General features: G+C 41.1%; 1 protein-coding gene and 1 long non-coding RNA gene across 3 annotated transcripts in view; both read left to right on the top strand.

The window, feature by feature from the left end:
* TRAPPC9 (trafficking protein particle complex subunit 9) overlaps positions 1-26239 on the top strand; it is a 543982-nt gene that overhangs the window by 200063 nt on the left and 317680 nt on the right. The window lies entirely within an intron of this gene.
* On the top strand, positions 15665-19589 carry LOC125752344 (uncharacterized). Its single transcript, XR_007401616.1, has 2 exons — positions 15665-18879; positions 19203-19589. It is a non-coding gene; the product is annotated as an uncharacterized LOC125752344 (long non-coding RNA).

Below are 26239 nucleotides of genomic sequence, written 5' to 3'. Positions count from 1 at the left end.
GATCACATAGTATCTGTCTTTATCTTTCTATTTAACTTGATGCCCTCTAGGTCTGTCCATCCATGCCATCGTGATGGCAGGATTTCCATCTTCGTGGCTGAATAACCTTCCACGTTTTCTTTATCCATTTATCTGCCAACGAATACTAAGGTTGTTACCATGTCTTGGCTATTGTTAATAATGCTGTGGTGCACTTGTGGATGCAGAGAGCATTCTGAGACTCCATTTTCATTTTCTCTGGAAATATATGCAGAAGTGGAACTGCTGGATCCTATGGTGGTTTTATTTTTAATATTTTGAGGACCCTCCATTCTGTTTTCCATCATTGTCACACCAGTTTTCTTCCCACCATCAGTGCACCAGGGGTTCCGTTTTTCCACATCCTTGCTAACCCTTGTCTTTTTTGATGAGCCCATTATAATAGGTGTGAGGTGATGTCCTATCGTGGTGTTGATTTGTGTTTCCCTGCTGACAAGTGATGCCGAGCACCTTTTCGTGTGCCTGTGGCCCATTTGTATGTCTTCTTTGGAGATGGTTTGTTATTCAGTTCCTCTGCCTGCTTTTTTAATTGGATTTTTTGTTTTGCCCCCTTGAGTTGTAGGAGTTCTTTACAGTTTGGATATTAACCTTTTATTAGATAGATGCTTTGCAAATATCTTCTCTCATTCTGCAGATTGCCTTTTTGTTTCAATTTCTTTTGCCATCAGGAAGATTTTGAGTTTGCTGTCATCCTGTGTATTCTTGTTTTCATTGCCTGTGCTTTTGGTGTCAAATCCAAAAGAGCCTTGCCACAACTGATATCAGGGAGATTACCCCCTGTATTTTCTTCTAGAAGTTTTACTGTTTCAGCATTTAAGTTCAAATCTTAACCCACTTTGAGTTGATATTTGGCATATGGTGTAAAATAGAGGTCTACTTTCATTCTTCGGCATGTTGCTGTCCGTTTTCCCAACAGCATTTATTGAAGAGACTGTCCTTCCCCATTGTATATATTCTTGGCTCCTTTGTTGTGAATTGACCACATATGCGTGGGTTTGTTTCTGGACTCTTGTTCTGTTGATCTCTATGTCTTTTGTGACAATTTCATACAGTCATGATGAGTAAAGCTTAGTCACATGATGTGAAGTTTCCACCTGGGTGGTTCTTTTCAAGATAGCTTTAGGCTATTTGGCATCTTCTGTGGCTCCATTCAAGTTTTAGGATGGCTTTATATATGTGCTTTACTTCCTAATAAGCATAGTATTTAAGAGGTAACTAACTTTTATTATTTCTAAATATAAAAATGGTTTAAAAACACTGCCCCTACCAGTTAGTAAACAATCAGGGTCTACTTCTGGGTATTTTCTCCTAGCCTTTTCTCTGCTGTCTTTGCCTTTTAAAGAACAATACAACACTTTCAAAGTGGGAAAAGGACCCCAAACCGTGTCTTGTCTAAACTACAGCACAATTACAGAGGAGGGATTCTCTTAGAGGATGTCTCATCAAAGACACCCATTCACTTGGGTATTGTTTCCACTCTATCCTGTTTCTTTCCTGGCTGTGGCCATACCTCCACCCTACCACTGTTGGGCCGTCATGCTATGGGCCAGTTCTGCAGACCCAGCTGGGAGCCAGAGGGTCAGATCTTGTTCCGGGCAGAGAAGAATAGTGCTTAGACACAGCTAGCCTGTTTCTTACTGTCAAGAGCTTATGGCTGGTCACCAGCTAATGTGTTTGGATCCTTCTCAGTGCAGACTTGAATGCACAGAGCTGCTGCATATAACACTAGGTGATTGCCAGGGAGTTGTGTGGCTAGTCATTTTTAATATTGCTCACCGTCTCCTAGACTGCTTCCTTTGCTTATGTCATTGGAGTCTATAGCCCCCCTCCCCCCCACATTGAGGAGGAAACTGTCCACTTCTGGGGACGTGGGCACAAGAAAGAGGAGTTCTCTTATGCTTTGTCTGCATGCATATCTACCACCAGCTTTCCCTACCCTCCAACTATGGTGTGAGCACCCCGAGGTAGAGATCATTTCTTTCATTTTATTCTCTCCTGGTGCCCAGCGCAATGCCTGGCACCTTGTGGGCTCAGCAAATGCTCTTTGGGCTAAAGAAGGGAAGACATGATCCTTCCCTTGAAAGAAATTATGGTTTGAGTGGTAGAGAAAGCTGGAACCTGGAAAAAATATGGCAAATTCAATAACCTCTTCTATCCCCGTCACAGTTTTGTGTGAGAAATGAGTGAGGTGATATATATGGAAGCTCTGGCTGATGCTGGGAGGTAATATTAAGGCAATTACAGTGACAAAGAGGGAGCTGTTGCTGGGTCCTGTTCACAGGCAAGGCTACATTGGGAGGCTGGGAGCTGAGCTGTGCTGTGAAGGGTGCATAGAGGCTTATCAGAGAAGAGGATAATCATGTGACCCCTGGCACAGGTGCTTGGGAGTCAGGGTGTGCATATGATGGAGAACGTGGCTAAGAATAGGGAACAGAGCCAGGTCAAGAAGGTCTTGATTGTCAGTTTATTTTTAGAACTTGAAATTTCTTGAAGTTAGCTCAGGATTTAATAGTCAGATGGTACATGGATTAGTTTTGCCAGGTCTTGGTATTCATTATTGGACAATAAAATGGAAGGGCTCTGAGAAGGAAGTTGAAAATACAGGTAATGAAATGTCACTTTTCAGTGGATCAGTGTGCACTAAATCTCTTAAAAATGAGTATGAAGGTAGAAGTGTGCAGTTGAAGAATTAGCAGATACCCGCATATCCGTGATGCTGTATTCTGTGTATTGAATAACAGTTTGAGGAAGCAGCCATTCTCAGAAATACTTATGAAATTGGGTTTAAAGTAGTGGGCAGTTATTTTTGGAAGCCAATCTTCCCAAGCCATATTTCTTTTGATTTAGCTAAAATATGTAGAAAATAGATGAATAGACCGAGTCTTTTGAAACACTCTTGCTTCAACCCAGAGACTACAAATGAATGAATTTTTTGATATATGTATGCCCTAGAAACTTAGTATGATTTCCAGGTACCCAAAACAAAGAGGAAGTTCAAAATCTGACTGATTAATGGAAGCCAAAATGCCTTCTTGTGATAACATTAACTAACCATCACTGGGCTGCCACTGATGCGGAGAAGGCAGTTCAGGCTGCAGGCCTCCAGTGCCGAGTTGAGAGGGCTTCCCAGAAATGGGACCAGGAAAGTCTGCCCTCTAGAACTGGGGACTGATTTGGAATTGTGCCAGGGCCCACGACTCTGGGTGTGTAAAGAACTGTAGGAAATCCTTCCCTGAAGCCAGCAGGGAGCAGTCAGTTCAGATACAAGACTGCTGTATAGAGACATCTCCCCTCCACTGGCCACAGATCCAAACACTTGGCACGTGAGATGGTTTTCACAGAGGGTGAGTGCAGTCAGAGACTACAAACTACCTAGGGGAGTTGCCATGAAGGGGAATCTACAGCCACAACACAGGAAAGATTTGTACCTCGAGACCTAGAAATAAGAGGATAAACTGAAGAGACTTTGTCTTGTTTGGAGTGGTCAGGGTGGTATTGGAAGAAATGACATCACAGGACCTAGAACCAGCTAGATTGATAAAGGAACCAGGTGGAAACTGTGAAAATTCTAAAGTTAAAATATTGAATTAAAAAATTCATACAGTGGGTGGGTGAGAAGGAGACTAGGTACAGTTGAGAACTGAGGATAGAGGAGTTGAAAGGTCCCAAGGAGCCTCCCAGGATGTGTCACAGTAGGACAAGTGGACAGTGGGAAAGAGCAGTTACAAGGGTAGACTAAGAGGCTCCACTATATGTGTAATAGGAATTTCAGGAGCAGAGAACAGGGGAAAATCCCAGAGAGTAAAATACTCTGAGATGATGAATAAGAGCTTAAGAAAATACTTGGGCCCTTCAATTGAACAAGTACACCAAGTTTGAGTTTTCACGTTGAAGGGGAATGATAAATCCTTAGATCCAATAAGCTTAAACCCCAGTAAGGATAAACATAAAGCAAATTACATAATCAAATAGCTGAAAACTGATTGTAGCCAGAGAAAAAGCATATATTGTATAGGGACAAAGGTAATGATAATAGACATTTTATCATAAAGAATGCTGCCAGAGACAATGGAATTTTATCTTTTCCTTGGCAAAAGGAACCCCCCATTAAGCTGGGATTCTGTATCCAGCAAGAATATCCTTAAAAAAAAAAAATGAAGATGAAATACTTAGAGACAAGTGAGTGTTGAGAGAATTGATCTCTATCAGACTTGCTCTGCGAGAGACCTTGATGGATGTTTATAAGTCAGGAGAAGTCAATACCTCAGATCTTGAAATATGTTGGCAATGGTAGAAATATGGGTAAATATAAAAGTATTACTTCTTGGAATTTAAAACATTTCTTAAAAGAACCACATTTTAAGCAAAAACCCATTTAATGTTTTTTTTTTAAACATATAAAGTAAAAAATATGGCAAAAATAGAGTGGGAGGAAGAAAGGGGAAATATACAGTTCCATATTCTTCTGCTGCATATATATTATTTAATATTTGAAGATTGTGACAAGTTTAGCATGCACATTGCAACCATAGAAAAGCCAAAAAACTAAACAGTACAGAGACTTACAGTGAAGTCAATAAAGCAGACAAAACAGAATCCTAAAAGTGGGAAAGAAGAAAAAAGAATAGAGATGGGACAAGCAGCAAAGTGATAGAACTAACGCCAACCACATCTATCATTACATTAAATGTGTAAATAGTCTGAACATTTCAATTTAGTGGTAGAGACTATCCTATTGGACAAAAATTATTAAGACCCAACTATATACTGTTTAAGGAAATGCATTTTAAATATAAGAACAGTAAGCATAAAAGGATAGGAAAAGACTTACCATGCAGACACTACAGCAAGGCAGAAATAATTATATCAGCATAAAACAAAGTAGACCAAGAATATTATTTGGTAGAAGGAGGAACATTTCATAATGATGAAAGGAGAAATTCAAGAAGATGTAACATCCTTAAGTGTGTATGCATATAATAACAGAGCTTCTACACAGATGAAGCAAAGAACTGAGAAAAGTGAAATGAGAAATGGACAAATCTGTAATTATAGTTGGAAATTCCTTCACTTGGTAACTGGTACATCAAATAGAATATTGCTAAAAATACAGAAGACTTGAGTAACACAATCAAGTTGATCTATTTGATATTTATAGAATGTCCAAGAACAAAACAGTTAACATTCTTGTCAAGTACATGTTGAGCATTTTGCAAGGTATACCATATGCAGGGCTACAAGTCCAGTCTTAATTAACTTAAAACTATTTAAATCATAGAGTATGTTCTCTGACCGTAACAGAAATAAGTTAGTGATAAATAACAATGTCTTTTCTAGCCCCGATACTTGGAAATTAACACATTTCTAAGTAACCCACAGGTTAAAAGAAGAAATCACAAGGGCAATTGGAAAACTTTGTGAATTGAGTTAAATAAAACACTGTATCATAATTCCTGTATGCAGCTAAAGTGTTGCCTTGAGGGAAATTTGTAGCTGAAGTTTGTTGCTCACATTAGGAAAGGAAAATAGTTTGATTAATGAAATATATACTCCACTTTAAGTAACTAAAAAAGAGGAAAAGAATGAATTAAAGCCAAAGTAACCAGAAAGGAGAAAATAAAGACTAGAATTGGTGAAGTCAAAGACAAACAGTAGAGAAAAATCAATGAAACCTAGATCTTGTTCTTTGAAAAGATCAATAAAATGCATAAACCTCTAGCCCAAGCTGATCAAGAGAAATGGGCCTAAATTATCAATATCAGAATGAAAGAATAACACCAATCTTTCATATATATGTTTAAAGATTTTATTTATTTATCCATGAGAGAGACAGAGAGAGAGGCAGAGACATAGGCAGAAGGAGAAGCAGGCTCCCCAACAGGGAGCCTGATTTGGGACTCGATACCAGGACCCCAGGATCACGCCCTGAGCCAAGGCAGACGCTCAACCACTGAGCCACCTAGGTATTTCCAGTCTTTCCTATAGATATGAAAAGGGTAATAAAGGATTTTAATAGATGTCTTTAGGTGAGTAAATTTGATAATTTAGGTGAAATGGAAACATTTCTGGAAAGACATTACCAATATTGATTCAGGATGACATAGAATGCCTAAATAGCCCCATTTAATAAAGTTAACTTGCTATTTTAAAATATTGCCTTAAAGAAAATGTTGGCTGAACAGCTTCACTGGTAAATTTTATCACATTGTAATGAAGAAATACCATTTTTTTTGTGAAAAATGCAAAACTTTTTAAGAATACGTTTCCCAGTTGATTTTTTTTTTTTTAAGATTTATTTATTTATGATAGAGAGAGAGGCAGAGACACAGGAGGAGGAAGAAGCAGGCTCCATGCCAGGAGCCCGACGCAGGACTCGATCCTGGGACTCCAGGATCACGCCCTGGGCCAAAGGCAGGTGCTAAACCACTGAGCCACCCAGGGATCCCTCCCAGTTGATTTTGAGGACAGCATTATCTTTTACCAAAATCAAAGACGTTATAAGGAAACTAGAGACCAATACCCTTATGAACACATATGAAAAACCCTTAAAATATTAGCACATAGACTCTTGTGGTATACTTACTGCTAGATTCTTTTTCTTTTAATATGTAAAATGGGTAATTCATCATGATCCAGCAGGATTTATTCTAAGAACGCAAGGTTGGTCAACCATTCATAATGTAATTAGCATAATTCATCATATTAATAGAACAAAGGAGAATAAAAACTATGACCCTATCAATTATATATGTATATAATTTTATATATAAATATATAAATACATATGTATGTGCCCTGACAAAACATACCACACATTAATGATAGTAAAGTACTCAGTAAATTAGAGAAGGATACTTGCTTAGTTGGCTGATGGGCATCTACAGGAAAGTCTGTATATAGTTAACATAGTACTAAATGGTAGATGGTTTCTTCCTAGGTTGGTGAGAAGCAAGGGTGTCACTCTTGCTACTTGTATTTAACATTGTACCAAAAAGTCTAGCTAGTGCCATCAGGAATGAACAAGAAATAAAAGTCCACCAGTTGGAAAGAGAAAGTAAAACCTTTTTTCCCCCAGAAAAATTATCATGTGTATAAAAATTTTTAAGGGATTTATAGTGTAGCAAGAGTAATTAAGTTAATATGACAGAGTAACAGGGTACAAGGTCAATATACAAAAGTGAATATTTCTTTTTTAGGGAAGAGAGAGAGAGAGAGAGAGGGAGGGAGAGGGAGAGAGAGAGACAGAATCCTGAGTAGGCTGGATGCATAGTTAGAGCCCGATGTGGGGCTCAATCTCACAACTGGAGATGAAATCAAGAGTTGGATACTCAACCGAATGAGCCACCTGGGTGCCCCCAAAATCAATATCATTTTTATATACTATTAATGGTCATTTAGAAAGTGAAGTTAAAATACTGTACCAGTAAACACACACACACACACACACACACACACACACACACAGAAATCCTATACCTAGAAGTGTGTTTGAGAAAAGATGTATAAGAACTGTAGGTCAGAAATTACAAAAGGAAAATAAAGACCCAAATGAATAGAAAGAGACTGAAAGACATACATGTTCATGGATAGTAATACCGAATATTAAGATGGTAATTCTTTCTGGGTTTATTCTTAGATTCAGTGTTGTTTTAATCAAAATTCCAGCATCCAGCAGACTTATTTTCTAAAGAGATGACTGCTTGGCTCTAAAACTTATATAGAAGTGCACAGGGCCTGACCTGTCTCAGACAACAAAGCTGCTATAGTAATCAAGACAGTGTGGTATTGGCATAAGGGTAAACCCATAGATTAATGGGGACAAAATAGGGACTCTAGTAATAAACTCATCCATGTACAATCAATTGATTTTGGGCAGATGTGCCAAAGCAATTCAAAGGAGAAAAAGGATTAATTTTTTTCAACCAATGATCCTGGAACAATTAATTGTCAATCTGTGAAAAATTAACTTTACCTCACACAGAAAAATTAATACAAAATGGATCATAGATGAAATATAGAGGGGTAAAGTATCTAGAAGAAAACATTTGGTCCTGGGACAGGTGAAGATTTCTTTGGATACAAAAGTTGTGAAGCATAAAGGACAAAATAAGAAATTAGACTTGATCAGAATCAAAACCTGCTTGTCAAAAGTACTTTTAAGGAAATGGGAACACAAGAACATGAACCTCAGCCTTGGAGTCAGTATCTACAAAAGATATCTGTTAAAGGACTTGTATCCAGAGTATACCTACACAACTCTTACAACTCAGTAAGACAAAGAACCTGATTCTTTTTATCCTAGGCAGAGGATTTGACCATCTAATTCACCAAGGAAGGTATCTGCATGACAAATGAGCTGATGAGAAACTCAGTATCCCTTGTTAGGAGGGAAATGCACACTGGAGCCTCAAAGAGACCCCATTATGCACCTGTTAGGATGATGGAACTTTACAAAGTGATGATTCTGAGTGTTGGTGAGGGTGTTAAGGAGCTGGGACCACCTCCATTGCTGATGAGAATGTAAAGCCGTGCGATGATTTGGAGAAATCCTTAGCCATTTCTAACAGTTTCCAAAGGCCCAGCAGTTCTACTTCTGGTATTTACCTTAAAAAAGGAATGAGGATTTGAATTCACAGCAGCTTTATTCTTAGTAGCCAAAGCTGGAAAACCACAAGTGTCCACGAGCAGGTAGGTGAACGAATGAAGTGTGATATACCTGTATAATGGGATTTCACTTGGCCTAACAACACAGATGAATCTCAAAAACATGCTCTGCTGGAGAAGCCAGAGCCAAAGAATACATACTGCATGATTCAATTTATAAGGATTTCTGGGATGTATGAAACCAAACTATAATGACAGGAAGTAGGGTCATTGGTTGCTGGTGGCTGTGGGTGGGACACACGCTAGCATTGATGGGAAAGAGGCAAGAAGGAACTTTTAGGAATCCTGAAAATGCACGATATATGTGTTAAATAAATCATTTGATAAAGGCATTCATTCTGTATACTTAATATGGTGACATTTTATTGCATGTTCCTTATTAGTAAAATTGATTAGAAGAAAGCTCCTATGTTTAGAGAAATCTTTGACTGTCTTTCCTCATCATTCAACTCATTGATGTGTTCATTGCACCTGTGTTTATCATAATTCTCATCACACACTGTAATTTCTTCCCTCTTTACTTTCTTCCATCAGAATTTCAGCTTCTTGTGAGCAAGGAATGTCGTTTATGTGTGCATCTCCTGAGCATAGCCCAGTGTTTGGCATGGATATTCACTGCTTAATTTAAATGTGTATTTATTATAGTAGTTGCAATTTATTAATTGCCTCCTATGTGCAATCTTCTGATCTTAGTAAATGTTTGTTGTGCAAATAAAGAATCCTCACTACATTTCAGAAGCCAAGGCAGCATGAGCGTGGTTGCACCTATCACAAAGTATATCTGCAAAAATGCTGAAGGTCAGATGACCTAAGTATTTTCTTTGGGTCATTCAGCCATGACCATGTCAGGATTAAAACCCAGAGAAGTCATTTAGATTCTGTTGTTTCACATACAGATCTTCAGCTCCTGTCTGCGTGTGTTTAAGACTTGGGCTACTTCTCTGTTTTTTAGAATTGGTTTTGTCAGCAAGTGGAGTTTACTTTGGAGATGTGAGCCTTTAATCTAATCTAATCTCTTTGATATCAATTTTTTTGTTGTTTGGGCAAATCACCCTGTCTGCCAGAACCTGGTCAGGCCTTTAAGTCGAGCAGCATAGTTGCTTGCTTTAGCTGCATGATAAGGCACTCTACTACATAAGCCTAAAAACCTCACGTGACAACTTTGCCAGTTTCTGCTTGTTCCCTTTCTCTCAAGGGGAAAAAAAAAAATCTCATCACTCTCAACATAATAGATATTCATGATTCAAAACCAGCTATTTTGGAAATGATGGTATGAATTTTTTGGCATCCTTTTGTTGGCTGATGTCCTCTTAGCTGTGTATGCTGTTAGTCCATAGAAATTTGGTAAGGGGGTATCTGTTGGAAATCACATGGTTTTGGATGGATTTTAAAACCAGGCAACACCAGAACCACCACTACCACATTTTTCTTGTCTATGAAACTCTAAAGAGATTTTTAAAATGTCCTTGACTTTAGGTCACAGTAAAAAATAATGCTACAGCATTGAAAATAGTTTGGCAGTTCCTAAAAAAAAGCTCCAAAACTAAACCATTGCCTTGTGACCCAGCAATTCCACTTCAAGGTATGTACCTCTGAGAGTTGGAAACATGTGTGCACATGCAGACTTGGACAGCAGTGTTTGTAGCAGCTGTATTCACGATAGGAGAATAGTGGATATCACCCAGATGTCCATCAGCTGATGCATGGAGACACAAACTGTTGTGGGTCCATGCAGGGGAATATTGTTAAGCCTTAAAAGAAACGGGAGTACTGATCCCTGCTACGACCTGAAGATTCGTGAAAATACCATGCTAAGAGAAAAAAGCCAGTTTGAAAAGGTCACGTGTTGCGTGATTTCATTCATAGGAAATATCCAGGGTGGCCAAATCTCTAGAGACTGGAAGCAGATTGGTGGTTGCCAGGGAGTTTAGGGGAAGGCAAAGGGAGTTCAGAGTGACTGCAAATGGGTACAGGATTTCTTTTTGGGATGATGAGGAATATTCTGAAATTAGATAGTGGTGATGGTTGCATAATTTTGTGAATACGCTAAAAGCTGCTGAATTGTACACTTTAAAAGAGTGAATTGTGTGGTGTGTGAATTACACCTCAATTTAAAAAAAAATATCATAAAGCTAAACCTTTTTTTTTCTTCTCCAAGTCTCTTCTTACCCTTCACTCCTGCCCTACCCATGTCTTCTGATTAATAATTATAATACTGTGCTGCCATTCACTAGGCTTCAGCCATATGTCATCTGCTGTGCCAGGCCAGATGCTCGCAGTAACTCCGATTTACAGATGCTGGTGTCATCAGAGGCTCAGAGAGCCGAGTCCCTTACCACTTCCACACACAGTAAGTGGCAGAGCCAGAATCTCAGGCATGATCTGTCTGCTTTTTAGAGCACCTCCTTCCCTCCTTCCATGTCATGCAAATATATTTTCCTGGTAAATATGCTCAGTGAGTGGGTAGCTAAGTTCAAGCTCTGATCTGTAGACCTATCCTACACTGGGGCCAGCATGTACTTGCAGGAGGCACACAGGTCAGCTGCTGGAGTTGTGCAGAAGACTGGAAGGCCTGTACCCTGAAGACAAGGCAGTCACTGATTTTTATTCGGTGTTGAGAGGGCTGAATAGAAGATGTCTTTAACCCAAGAACTCTGGTCTGTGATTTTCCTGATGCACCCGTCTCTTCTACTTCCCTCCTTTCTGCACATTGTCAAGTATTAATGGAAAATCTCGTCAGCTAGTAGGTGGCGTGTAGCTCAGTATAAAGCTACTACAACTGCAGACTCCATAGAACGGTCACATTATTTTCGCCTGTTCAGGGTAAGGATGTGACTTTTCAGTGGATTTGTCTCCGTAGCCACTGTCTCCTGCTTTAAGGCTCCATGATTTTTGGCTCCGACCATTGAGAACCTTTTAACTGGCCACCTGGCTACTGTTTCTTCTCCAATTCATTCTCTGCTCAACTGCCAAAGTGTAGTGGCTCAGAGACCATTTTGGCAGACTATTGGACCCAACCACTTAGTAGCTGTTAACCTTGATCAAATTAATGTTAATCTCCCCAAACCTCAGGTTAGCTGTCTATAAGACTGGGACTGCTGGTACTTGCCTTGTAGGTTTGTCAGGGACATTAGTTGTAGTAATAGCAATAGCTCCCAGAGTGGCGTGCTTGCTGCATGCTGGAGTCTTTTCAAACCCACAAGATGCATTTAGCATAGTGCTTAAGCATTTAGCCAAATTCCCAGGAAATGTCAACTGCTATTATTATTATTATCATATCTCTTATAAAAGTCAAATTTAATTAGGATATTCCTTCCTTAAAAAAAGAAAAGGATATTCTTTTCTTAAATTCCCCTCCCATTGTCTGCCAGGCATTGTTCAAACTGGCATGAAAGCTCTTTTACACCTGACACAATTCTGGCTTTTCCCTTTTATCTGCTGTGGCCTCTTTTCCTCTCGTTCAAGGAATGCTCCTCACCGGCTCAGAATGCCCGGCCACGTTCTGCGGTGTTTCAGGCATGGTCTTGCCTTCAGGCCCTGCCACGGTCACTTCCTCACTTCATCCTTGTCCGTTCCTGTACAAGGCAGCTGCTCCTCTTTCATGCTCTGTGTGCACTTGAGAAGTAGCGGCTACTGCGTGAACTCCCCTGCTTGTTGGCTGATCCTTCAGATGCCGCCTCAGCCTTTTTCTCCCTCTGGCTGCAGTGGCTGTCATTCCTGCTGTTCCTCTGTCCTCTCTGCTGCCCCAGGCCTCATTGCAGGCAGAGACCTCGTATTCTGCATCTTTGTTCCTTAGCACCTTGGACAGGTAATTCCTGCACAGAGTGCCTTGGTTTGGTGTGGTCATACTCTACACTGGAATGTGACTTTTAATGAACGAAGAGGTATAAATATGCTTCCCTGCCCCAGGATTCAGCATGGGGATGTCAGGGGTGGGCACTGAGTGCCCTGGCTTGCTCCTGCCACTCTCAGGTGTTCTTCTGTCCCCCGCAACTGCAGTGTCAGGTTCATGTGCCGGGTGTCACAAGGGGGTGGAAGAGCCTTGGTGGTGAGGACCTCGGCTCTTCTATGTGCTCTGATGCCGGAGGTACTTTTATACATTGCTATTTATAGTTCCTGCTATTAATAACTCTAAAAGATTAAACAGGACACAGCTGTAAGCATAATCACAAAGACCCTCAGTGACTTCTAAGTAAAGTTTTTAGATCTGTGGAGGAATTAATCTTCAGTTGCCAAGTTGATTTCTTATATATGTATAGTAGAAATTCAGTCATGTTCACAATGGGTGAAGGGTGAATAAATGAGTAATGTCTGAGCATTTACTTAGTTTTTTTCTATATTCTTTTAAAAGATTATTTCCCTTCACCTGTATACACTATCTCCGCTTTCTGTTTTTAGTGACACAGTTTTGTTTCTAATATTTATGCATAAGGATGGTAGGATCGAGGAGGACATTTTGATTGGGTAGCCAGAGACCCAGAAATGCCCAAACGATGACCTGCTGATCACTTCTCCCTCACTACCTGAGCTCTTGAAAAGCTGTGTAAGAAAGAAGGTCCAGATGGGACTCAGAGTGTCCCATCCCAAGTAGCTGTGTGAAGTCCCTGCAAGCTGCAGCATCACACTGGTAGACACGGGCTTGGAGTAGCAGGCTGGGTCTGGGGGTCTCAGATGGGCCCATCCTCCTTCCTCCTCCCATACCGCCCCCTCTCTCAGCTCTTGGTAGCACCCTCTCTCTGGTCACAGTTCCGTAGAAACAAATGGCTAGGTCCGCAGGGTCGATGCTTTGTTCCTGGTGGGGCCAGAAAAATGCAGTAGAAGGATGCAGTGCAAATCCACCCTGCAGCACATGCCAGCCCCTGCTGTCCCATCCAGGCCTCCCAGGCTCACCAGTCAGGGTGACCTCTCCTTCGGGGGGTGTAGCCGCGGCAGCGTGCATGCCTCTGCCTGTTGTGTTGGCCTGCCGTGGACGGCAGTGTGCCTAACAAGCATTGGCTCCCACCAGAGCCACTCTGCCAGTCCTCTTCCCTACAGCCATGAACTCACCCAGAGTCTGGATTTCTCTAGCACGATTCTTGATGCTGCTTGTGGCAGAAACCCCAGCTGTAAGTGGTTCACTCAAAAGAGATAATTGACTGGCTAATTAAATGGGAAAGTATAGGTGTAGATTCATTTTCAGATTCAGACTTCCTCTCTTAGTTCTCTTCTCTCTTTCCTGCAAATTGATGGCCTATTGATATCTTAGCATCCCTGTGGCGGAACTGTGGCCAGCCAGAAATGACAGGCCTGTGTTCCCCTAGGTTTAAGACCAGGGAAAAGAGCGTGCACTACTCTTTTTGACTGAAAATCTTGGTCCTGCCTCCCCATCCCCAGCCACCTGCCCAAGATTGGTGGAGGCTGGCATTGGTTAGTCCTGAGCCTCGGGTCCACCTTGAGTCTAGGTCAATCCCACCCCGAGCACATGCACTAGGCACTGGGGTGGGAGCTTCTGGTGAGGACAACGGGGACATGGTTATCAGAAGTGGTGTGAGTGGATGTTGGACTGTAAGTGACCCCTGTCCTCTCCTTCTGAGATGCCTTCACCGTCTACTTTCAGGGACTCATGATTGTTGTCAGCTTCCCTGTGTGCTCCTTCCTCATGCCCCACTGGGGGATCCTGGAGTCTCCTGCGACATGTTCCACTGTACCTCATAGTTAGATATCTATTTCCCTAATTGGACTATTAATGTACTGTTGGATTCTATTGGCTAGTACCTTGATGAGAATCTTTGCACTCATGTTCATCTGGGATATAGATTTGTAATTCTCCTTTTCAGTGGGGTCTTGGTTTTGGGATCAAGGTAATGCTGGCCTCATAGAATGAGTTTGGAAGTTTTCCTTCCATTTCTATTTTTTGGAACAGTTTCAGAAGAATAGGTATTTATTCTTCTTTAAATGTTTGGTGGAATTCCCCTGGGTAGCCATCTGGCCCCGGACTCTTGTTTGTTTGGAGATTTTTGATTACTGATTGAATTTCTGTAGTGGTTATGGGTCTGTTCACATTTTCTATTCCTGTTTCAGTTTTGGTAGTTTATATGTTTCTAGGAATTGATTCATTTCTTCCAGATTGCCCCATTTGTTGGCATACAATTGCTCATAATATTCTCTTATAATTATATTTCTTTGGTGTTTGTTGTAATCTGTTTTCATTCATTTGTGATTTTATTTATTTGGGTCCTTTCTCTTTTCTTTTTGATAGGTCTAGCTAGGGGGTTCATCACTTTTATTAATTCTTTCAAAGAACCAGCTCCTAGTTTTGTTGATCTGTTCTACTGTTTTTTTTTTTTAATTTCTATATAATTTATTTCTGTGCTAATCTTATTTCCCTTCTTCTAATGGTTTTAGGCTTTTTTCCCCCACTTCCTTTAGGTGTAAGATTAGGTTGTGTATTTGAGACTTTTCTTGCTTCTTGAGGAAGGCCTGTATTGCTATGTACTTCCCTCTTATGACAGCCTTTGCTGCATCCCAAAGGTTTTGGACTGTCATGTTTTCATTTTCATCTGCTTCCATATATTTAAAAAAAATTCTTTAATTTCCTAGTTAAGCCATTTATTCTTTAGTAGAGTGTTCCTTAACCTTCATGTATTTGTGGTCTTTCAAATTTTTTCATGTGGTTGACTTCAAGCTTCATAGTATGGTCTGAAAATATGCATGGTATGATCTCAGGTATGATCTTATACTGGTTGAGGCCTGATTTGTGACCCCAGTATGTGATACGTTCTGGAGAACATCCCATGTTCACTTGAGAAGAATGTGTATTCTGCTTCTTTGGGATGAAATGCTCTGAATATGTCTGTTAAGTCCATCTGGTTCAGTGTGTCATTCAAAGCCCTTGTTACCTTGTTGATCTTCTGCTTAGATGATCTGAGTGGGGTGTTAAATCTCCTATTATTATTGTATTATTATTAATGAGTGTCTTTAAGTTTATTATTAATTGATATATATATATATTTGGGTGCTCCCAAGTTGGCATAAATATTTATAATTGTTAGATCATCTTGTTGGATAGATCCCTTTATTGTGATACAGTGTCCTTCTTCATCTCTTATTATAGTCTTTGGCTTAAAATCTAGTTTTTCTGATATAAGGATGGATACCCCAGCTTTCTTTTGATGCCCTTTAGCATGGTAGATGGTTTTCCACCCCCTCACTTTCAATCTGGAGGTGTCTTTGGGTCTAAAATGAGTCTCTCGTAAGCAACATATTGATGGATCTCATTTTTAAAAATCCATTCTGATGCCCTATGTCTTTTGGTTGGAACATTTATCCCATTTACATTCAGAGTAAGTATTGAAAGATAGGAATTTAGTGCCATTGTACTACCTGTAAGATCATTGTTCCTACAGATTGTCTTTGTTCCTTTCTGGTCTTTGTTGCTTTTAGTCTCTCTTTTCTGCTCAAACGGTCCCCTTTAATATATCTTGCAGGGTTGGTTTAGTGTTCATGAACTCCTTTAGGTTCTTGCTTGTCTTGGAGACTCTTTATCTTTCCTTGTATTCTGAATAACAGCCTTGCTGGAGAAAGTATTCTTGGCTGAAGGTTTTTCCCATTTAGCACATTGAAGATACTATGCCAGGCCTGCCAGGTCTCTGTGGACAGGTCTGCTGCCAGCCTCATGTCTTGACCTTTGTAGGTTAAGGACCTTTTGTCTTTGGCTGCTCTCAGAATTCTCTTTATCTTTGATCTTTGTATTCTTCAAGTTTCAGTATCACATGTTGTAGAGTTGAGCTGTTTTTGTTGATTTTGAGGGGAGTTCTCTATGCCTCTTGGACTTGAATGCCTGTTTCCTTCCCCAGATTAGGGAAGTTCTCAGCTATAATTTGTTCAAATAAAAAAAAAATTTGTTCAAATAAACCTTATGTCCCCTTTTCCCACTCTTCTTCTGGGACTCCTTTGATATGGATATTATTGTGCTTTGTGGAATCACTGAGTTCCCTAAGTCTACCTTCATGATCTAATACTTTTCCTCTTCAGCTTCATTATTTTCCATAATTTTATCTTTTTTATTTTTTTAAATTTAAAATGATTATTTACTTGAGAGGGAGAGCGAGCGAGCATGAGCAAGGAGAAGGGAGAAGCTTGCTCCTCCCTGAGCTAGGAGCCCAACATGGGGCTTCATGCGAGGCTTGATCTCAGGACCCCAAGATCATGACCTGAGCAAAGGCAGATGCTTAACCACCTGAGCCACCTAGGCACCCCAATTTTATCTTCTGTATCACTTAATCATTTCTCTGCTTTTTTCATTCTCATTGTGATTATGTCCAGTTGGTTTTGCCTCTCAGTTACAGCACTTATTTTGGCCTAATATTTAAGTCTTTTATCTCTGTGGCCAGCATTTCTCTGGTGTCTTCTATGCATTTTTTTTTTTTTCCAAGCCCAGCTAGTATACTTATGACTGTTATTCTAAATTCTCACTCAGGTATATTGCTTATATTTGCTTTGAGCAAATCCCTGACTTATTTCTTCTTGATATTTCTTTAGGAGTGAATTCCTCTGTCTTGTCATAATGTCTAGGTTTCTGTCTTTTGCATATTATGAAAGTTTTCTATGTTTCCAGCTCCTGTGAGTAATGCTTTATTAACAAGAGGTCATACACTGTCCAGGGCCTGGCACCTCAGGAGGTGTTTCTTGTGTATGCTGTGTGCACTCTGCTGTTGTGTTTGCCTGCACTTTTCCACAGGTCAGTCCTCTACAGAGTTCCTCCTTGCTGGTAGTGGGGAGTGTTTGGACCTTAAGTAGGTGTGCTTTGATTTGTTTGCTAAAATCAGCCTGGTTAAAAAAAAAAACAAAAACAAAGCCTGACTCAAAAAAGAAAAGGAAAAGAACTAAAAAAAAAAAAAAAAAAAAAAAAAAAAAAGACAAAAAACTGTAAGTCTGATTCCAAAGAAAAAGGAGAAAAATGTGTCTGATCCAAAAAAAAAAAAAAAAAAAAGAAATGAAAAAATAAATAAGCAAAAAACTGTAAGTCTGATTCCCAAGGTGGTCTGGTCCTATTTCCACCAGAACCAAAGCTGATGCTTTGGGGCACTCTGTGATCAGTAGACTTGGTGCATATGGAGGGCCTGTGCTGGTCGTCTGGGGGAGAGGCTGTACTGGCTCACACTCACACCTACCCTAGTAAAGATGCTACTCCGGGGCGCAGGGGGCAGGGCTTGGGGTAAGTGGCTCCAGCCTCCCCTGGAGATGCTGTGTTTCTGAAGCCCCACCATGCTGATGGTGGGGAGGGGTGGAAGACGGCATCACCCTGCCTCTATTCCCCAAGGAGGGGAGCTTGCACCTGCCACTGTTCAGGAGGTCCTGACAGAAAAGTGAACAGTCTCCTCCCCTGTGTCTCAAGCTTTCATCAGATCCCTGCCCTTAACCTGTCTGTGCCTGGCCGTCGGCTCCCTGGCGCCACAGTTCTGTGTGTTATCTCTGACCCATGGCTGGGATTCAACGCTCCAAATCGTAAAGGATCTGGCAGATGTGGACCCTCTCCCCTCCTCTGGAGGAGAGCCTCGTAGCACTGTGTCTGGTGCCGTTTTGTCTCAGCAAAGCGGGTGCAGCTGAGCAGGTGCTTGGAGTCTGTGGTGAAGCACAGTGAGAAGCTGCGACCCGGTTATCGGCCCTCTGTGCGCTCTTCTGTCCCTTGCTGATGAACAGCTAGCTGCTGGATGCTGCCTGGCAGGTCTCTGTCCTTGGAGAGGCAACAAACCCTCTTCCAAATGTACTCCAGAAAGGAGAACATTCTCTCCCTGTACCACGCTGCCTGGGCCCGGGCCCCTGCCCTCCCTCACCCCGGGAGCACCACTGCTTGCCCAGCTTGACTCTGGAGAATGGCAAGGACTTCTAAAACCTCCGAATTTGAGCTCCACCGTTTGTAAAAACTTGGCGATAGTCTGTTCCTCTCAATTCCCGAGTCACTGGTTTTGGGGGAGTGTTTTTCTTGTGCAGACCTGATTGCTGCTCTCTCCCCGTAGAAAGGGATCCTGCCCCTCTGCAGCACCGCGGCTTTTCTGTCTCCCAGTTCACGTCTCCCACCTCGTACCTGCCATGTGCTCTCTCTCTAATTGTGCAGATTATTCTCTTAATCCTCAGATTGATTTCCTAGGTATTCAGATGATTTGAAGGTGATGCCAGCTGTGTTCAAGGGATGAGGTAAGCCCCAGGTCCACCACCTACTATTCTTCCACCAGCTTAAGTCCTTCCTCCCCTAATGGCATTTTTAAATTCAAGTACAATTGATGCAATATCCTATTAGTTTCAGGTGTTCATCAGAGGGAGTTGATTTTTTTTTTTTTTATACATTACTAAAGGATCCCCACGATGGGTCTAGTTACCATCTGTCATCATAGGGCAGTATTACTATGTTCCCTATACGCACGTTACATCCCTGTGACTTATTTATTTCACAACTAGAACTTGGGCTCCTAAAAGGTAAAGACGGTCTACCTTTCTCCCACAACGCTTGCATGTGATAGATGCTCAACAAATGCTTCAGAGGGCAGCAAGCAGAGAGCGCAGACTCTGCATCAGATACGCCTGGCTTCCAGCTGGGGCTGTTTTACTGATTCACTGAGCAGCACGCAGCCGTAGGTGGATCTTACTTCGATGCACTACGCTTCCTTACCCAGACAACAGGTATAACTATGTATCCTTCTGTAGCGTGGTATGAGGATTTTGTAGGGTGCCTCACATGGCATCTGAGAAAAATTAAAGCTGATGGCTGATGTGTAAAGTAGCAGACAGCCCCATTGCAGCTTCTGCTGTGTCCCGCCACCCTCCCCTCACCATCTTCAGACATCACAGACTGAGTATCCTGATAAGGCTTCAACCCATTAAAACAGCAACCAAAAAAAAAAAAAAAATTAAACAGCAACCAAAGAGAATCATACAGTAATTTGTTTCTGATAAACTGCTAAAAAAAAAAAAAAGTGATGTAGAATTCACATTTGGGCCTTTTCGAATCTTTTTGGTTCCGTTGTTGCTTGGTGCTAGCCTATTTCCAGAATCTTGATCTTTACTGATGCTTCCGTTCCTCCACTGAAGAGATCTGCCAAGTGCTGGTCTTAACTAATCTTTGTGCGAATATGGACATCTATGTGAACAGGGTGGGGGGTAGGGGACAGGGAGGGGGGCAGTGTCATCAGTCTTGAACCTGAGGCCTTGGGAATCCTGTAGTAAGAGCTGCTGGCGTGAGTGAGGGGGCTTCTGGGGGACTCCGCATTGTCTTCTGATTGAGTGCATATTCCTTTCTGGGGCATTTCTTGCCCTCCTGTCTGATCCTCCCTATAAAGCTGGGACAGATGGACTGAGGGGCCAGTCTCCAGAGGAACAGGCCTGGGGCCAGGCCACGCAGCTCTGGGTATATTTGCTCTCCTGCCCTGCATTTTCTTTAAGGCCCTTGACAACCTGCTACGCATTGTCCAGTTCATTGTATGTCTCCTTCACTATGTTCTGTCAGGACAAGGATGAGGTTTTGTTCACTGCTGTGAGCCCTCAATGTCTTTTTATTCATAAGTAATGAACATGTTATGTTAGTTTCAGGTGTACAATATAGTGATTCAGCAATTCTGTATGTTTCTCAGTGCTCCTTGAGATAAGTGTACTCTTAGTTCTCTTCACCTATTTCCCCCATTTATCCCCCACCCCTGCCACCTCCCCTTTGGCAACCATCAGTGTGTTTTCTGAATTTGAGTCTGTTTTTTTTCTCTTATTTTATTTCTTAGATTCCACATATGAGTAAAATCATATGGTATTTCTTTTTCTGTCTCATTTCACTTTAGCATGATACTCTCTAGTTCCAAACATGTGGTTGCAAATGGTTAATATTTTATTCTTTTTAATGGCAGAGTAATATTCCATTATACATATGCTATATCTTCTTTATCTGTTCATCTTTTTTTTTTTTTTTTTATCTGTTCATCTTTTGATGGACACTTGGGTTGCTTCCTATCTTGGCTGTTGTGAATAATGCTGCAATAAACATAGAGGTGTTTTTGAATTAGTGTTTTTGTTTTCTTTGTGTAAATATCCAGTGGTAGAATTGTTGGACCATATGATAATTCTGTTTTTAGTTTTTTGAGAATCTTAATACTTCATACTGTTTTCCACAGTGGCTGCACCAGTTTGCATTCCTACCTACAGTACATGAAGGTACTCTATATCCTTGCCAACACTTGTTGTTTCTTGTGTCTGGTTTTCTCTATATCCTTGCCAACACTTGTTGTTTCTTGTGTCTGGTTTTAGCCATTCTGACAGGTGTTAGGTGGTATCTCATTGTGGTTTTGATTTATATTTCCCTGATGATGAGTGATGTTGAGCATCTTTTCATGTGTCTGTTGACCATCTGGATGTCTTCTTTGGGAAAATGTCTATTCATGTCTTCTATTTTAATTGTTTGATTTTTTTTTTTTGGTGTTGAGTTATGTAAGTTCTTTATATATTTTGTATATTAACCTTTTACTGGATATATAATTTGCAAATACCTTCTCCCATTCAGTAGGTTGCCCTTCACCTTTTTATTTTGATGTAGCTCCAATAAGATAATTTTGCTTTTCTTTCCCTTGCCTCAGAAGACACATCTAGAAAAATGTTCCTATAGCTAATGTCAAAAAAATTACTGCCTGTGTTTTCTTCTTGATGTTTTATGCCTATATTTTCTGGTTTCAGATCTCATGTTTAGGTCTTTAATTCATTTGGAATTTATTTTTGTGTAGTGTGGGAAAGTGGTCCAGTTTCATTCTTGTGGATGTAGCTGTCCAGTTTTTCCAGGACACTTGTTGAAGAGATTGTCTTTTCCCTATTGGATATTCTTTCCTGCTTTGTTGAAGATTAATTGACCATACAGTTATGGGTTTATTTCTGGGGTCTCTATTCTGTTACAATGATTTATGTGTCTGTTTTTGTGCTAGTACCATACTGTTTTGATTACTACAGCTTTGTAGTATATCCTGCAATCTGAGATTGTGGCACCTCTAGCTTTCTTTTTCAGGATTGCTTTGGTGCTATTCAGGGTCTTTTGTGGTTCCATGCAAGTTTTAGGATTATTTGTTCTAATTCTGTGAAATATGTTGTAGTGTTTTTATTTTTATTTTTTTATTTTTTATTTTTATTTTTATTTTTTTTAAGATTTTTATTTATTTATTCATAGAGACACAGCTAGAGAGAGAGGCAGAGACACAGGCAGAGGGAGCAGCAGGCACCATGCAGGGAGCCCGATGTGGGACTCGATCCCGGGTCTCCAGGATCATGCCCTGGGCTGCAGGCGGCGCTAAACCGCTGTGCCACCGGGGCTGCCCTGTTGTAGTGTTTTTAAAATGGAGATTGCATTAAATCTGTAGGTTTCTCTGGATGGTATGGGCATTTTGGCAATATTGGTTCTTCTAATTCATGAGCATGGAGTATCTTTCCACTTGTTTGTCATATTCAGTTTCTTTCCCCAGTGTTGTATAGTTTTTGGAGTGGGCCTTTCATCTCCTTGGTTAAATATATTTCTAGGTATTTTATTTTTGGTGCAGTTGTAAGGGGGATTGTTTTCTTAATATTTCTTCATTATAAGTGTAGAAACACAACAAATTTCTGTATGTTAATTTTGTATCCTATGAGCTTACTGAATTCATTTATCAGTTCTAGTTTTTTTTGATGGAGTCCTTAAGGTTTTGTATATATAGTATCATGTCATCTGCAAATAGTAAAAGTTGTATTTCTTTCTTAACCAATTTGGATGCCCTTTTCCCCCCTTGTCTGATTGCTGTGGCTAGGACGTCCAATGCTATGTTGAATAAAAGTGGTGAGAGTGGACATCTTTGCCTTCTTCCTGATCTTAGGGGAAAAACTCTGTTTTTCAACATTGAGTGTGACGTTAGTTATGGCTTTTTCATAAATAGCCTTTATTATGTAGAAGTATGTTCCCACTAAACCTACTTTGTTGAGAATTTTTATCATGATTGGATGTTGTACTTTGTATGCTTTTTCTGCATCAATTGGGATGATCATATGGTTTTTATCCTCTTGTTGATGTGATGTGTATCACATTGATTTGGGAATATTGAACCACCTTGCATCCTAGGAATAAAGCCTACTTAATCATGGTGAATTTTTTAAATGTATTTTTGGATTCAGTCTGCTAATATTTTGTCGAGGATTTTTACATCTGTTTTCATCAGAGATACTAGCCTGCCGTAATATTTTTTTGGTAGTGTTTTGATCTGGTTTTGGTATCCTGCTGGCCTCATAGAGTGAATTTAGAAGCTTTCCTTTCTCTTCTATTGTTTGGAATAGTTTGAGAACAGTAGGTATTCATTCTTCTTTAAATGTTTGGTAGAATTCTCCTGTGAAGCTGTCTGGTCCTGGACTTTTGTTTGTTGGGAATTTTTTGATTATTGACTCAATTTTGTTGCCAGTAATCCATCTGTTCAAATTTTCTGTTTCATCCTGATTCAGTTTTAAAGGTTATGTTTCTAGGAATTTATCCATTTCTTCCAGGTTGTCCAGTTTGTGGCATATAATTATTCATAATGTCTCTTATAATTCTTTGTATTTCTGTGGTGTTGGTTGTCATTTTTCCATTTTTGATTTTATTTGCGTCCTCTCGCCTTTTTTTTTTTTTTTTTTTTTGATGAGTTTGGCTAGAGGTTTGTCAGTTTTCTTTAACTTTTCAAAGAACCAGCTCTTGGTTTGATTATTTCTCTTTGTATTTTTAAGTCATTTATTTCTATTGAATCTTTATTATGTCCTTCTACTGGCTTTGGAGTTAAGTAAGTTTTGGTTATTTGAGATTGTTCTTGCTTCTTTTTTTTTTTTTAATTTTATTTATTTATGATAGGCACACAGTGAGAGAGAGAGAGAGGCAGAGACACAGGCAGAGGGAGAAGCAGGCTCCATGCACCAGAAGCCCGACGTGGGATTCGATCCCGGGTCTCCAGGATCGCGCCCTGGGCCAAAGGCAGGCGCTAAACTGCTGCGCCACCCAGGGATCCCTGTTCTTGCTTCTTGAGTTCAGCCTATACTGCTTGTAATCTTCCCTCTCAAAAGAGCTCTTGCAGCATCCCAAAGATTTTGGATTGTTGTGTTTTCATTTTCATTTGTCTCCATGTATTTTTTTTTTTATTTCCTCTTTGTACCTTGAAGGTCTTGACTGGTGCCTGGGGTGGAGTAGGCATTTAATAAATACCTGTTGAATGAATAAATAGATGCTGGAGATACTGCTGTGCACTGTCATCAGGGGTCACAGTCCCTGAGGGTGATAGGCAGGCAGGTAGACCAGCAATGCATGAGGTCAGTACAAGGTGAAACGTGAGCCCAGAGGATCCTGGGAAAATTCATTTATTTTTAACAGTGGATATTGATTATACTTATAATCAAATCAAAACCACAATGAGGTATTGCCTCACACCCACTAGGATGGCTATTATCAGGAAAATGGAAAACAGGTATTCGGTGAGGATGTGGAGACATTGGGATCTACTTACCTGACAGTGGGAATGTCAGCGGCAGCTGTTGTAGACAACAGTCTGACAGTTCCTCATAAAGTTAGTTACCACATAATCCAGCAAGTCCACTCCTGGGTTTGTATCTGAACATTGAGAAGAGGTATTCAAGATACCCGGACACTCGTGTCCACAGCAGCCAACAACATGGAAACCCCTACCAGTGGGTGAGTGGTTAAAAATGGCGGTCTGTCCACATGATGAACTATTCTTCAGGCATAAAAAGGAATAAAATACTAGCACAAATGACCCTTGAGAACAAGCTGTGTGAAAGAACAGGGTTGTATTTACATGAATTCTCCAGAACAGATAAATCCTTTACAGAAGACAAATGCAGTTTATGGGGGGGGGGGGGGGCAGTGGTATAAGGAGCAAGCAGCTGCTTAATGGGTATGAGGTTTCTTTTGGGGTGATGAAAATGTTTTGGAGTTCGACGGAGGGGTGGTTGTACAATTCATTGTGAATACACTAAATGTTGCTGAATTACACATTTTCAAATGGTCAATTTTGGGTCAAGTCAAATTCACTTCCCTAAAGTTACTGAAATCTTTGTCACCATGATCACTTAGAAGGGCTGCTACAAATGCTAAGGACACCATGTCCATGAGTGACTGGGCCACCTCCTTCTCCATGTGGCCACTGCTTTTGTCCATTAGGCTGGCCACTGACCTGCTGACGGGGAACTGAGAGGCGCCCCTTCAGGAGTGGGAGTGAGGCCTATGCTCTTCTCAGCCACCTCCTGACCATGTTGCCACCAGCAACCTCATCTCCTGCACCTGTTGCATGGATTTCTGCAAACCTGCACACTCTCCCCTCCAGCCGATGTGGCCTTCCCCGGGTGCTGCAGGTCCACTCACAGGTCCCATTCCTGGGAAAGGGAAACTTGGCCTCTCGGGGAATCACCGAGGGAAGGGAGATGTCCCTGTGTGTTACAGCTTCCTTGCAGAAGCACTGGGTCAGCCTGTTTGTGGCCTTTTACTTTGGAAAGAAAAAGAAAGACCTATTCATGGCTTATGGAATATTAACTTACAACTCCTCTTTGGTTCCATTTTCTTACCTGGCTTTATTCCTGAATTTCCAGTTTCTTTGAGGTAGTCCCATTCAGATGTCTTCATGGTTCTATAAATTAAGCAAGCCTAAAATTGAAGCTGCCCTGGCACCAGGTAGGCTTAGGTTTGAGGTCCGTCTGAGGTGCTGCTGAGCTGTGTGACAGTGGTTTCCAGCCTTACAGAGTGGCGGCTGAGAGGCCTGTCCTGTGGGGGCTCTGAGGGTTAGGGAGGTGGTGTGGGCGGGGTGGCTGGGGTGCATGCTGTGTTTTGGCGTGGGGCACAGGTGCAAAGTAGTACCTATTTTCTCACCCATCCACTTACTAAACCACCTCACAGTGGTTTGTGAAGTTTTTAAGAGAATCTTTCATAAAACCATTTATCCTTCACCTAATTAAGAGTGTCACTGTTAATGTCCCCAGAGACTTAACTGCTTGCTTTCTACTTATACCTGTGTGACGTTGCTGTTGACATGTTGGCTCAGCATGCTGCCTCCCAACCTGAAGTACGAAGTCCTGAATCTATCACCCAGATGTCTTCCTCCAGTGACCTGGTATCATTGTGAAAGTACAAGCATCTGGGTGCAAACACTTTAGTTTGATCGATTCCCCTGCCTGTATTCCTGTCCTCGGTGGTTGTGAGGGAGACACTGGTGGCTTGGGGGGTCCAGATAAGCCAAGTAGTAGTTTTCTTAGCAATTCCCCTCCTGTGGAGGTGACACCTGCTCCTTGCTGAGTTGAGTCTGTCCAGCACAGGCCCCGTCCAGGGCTCTGTAAATGAAAGCCACCGTTCTTTCTCTGGGCAGACACACTTGGGAGAAGACAGACTGGTGGGCGAAGCCCTTGGTGCAGGCATCTGGAGTGGGCACTGCTGCCCTGCTGAGCCAGCCTGCTTTCCCCTTCACCGTCTGTGACCTTCTGGACTTCAGCCTGATGTCCCTCGTTGGAGTGGCTTGTCCCATGTGTCACCAGGCAGCAGAGT

This window comes from Canis lupus, chromosome 13 (assembly GCF_003254725.2).
Source record: "Canis lupus dingo isolate Sandy chromosome 13, ASM325472v2, whole genome shotgun sequence".
NCBI classification, from domain to species: domain Eukaryota; kingdom Metazoa; phylum Chordata; class Mammalia; order Carnivora; family Canidae; genus Canis; species Canis lupus.
This window is presented reverse-complemented; position numbering and strand designations above follow the sequence as displayed.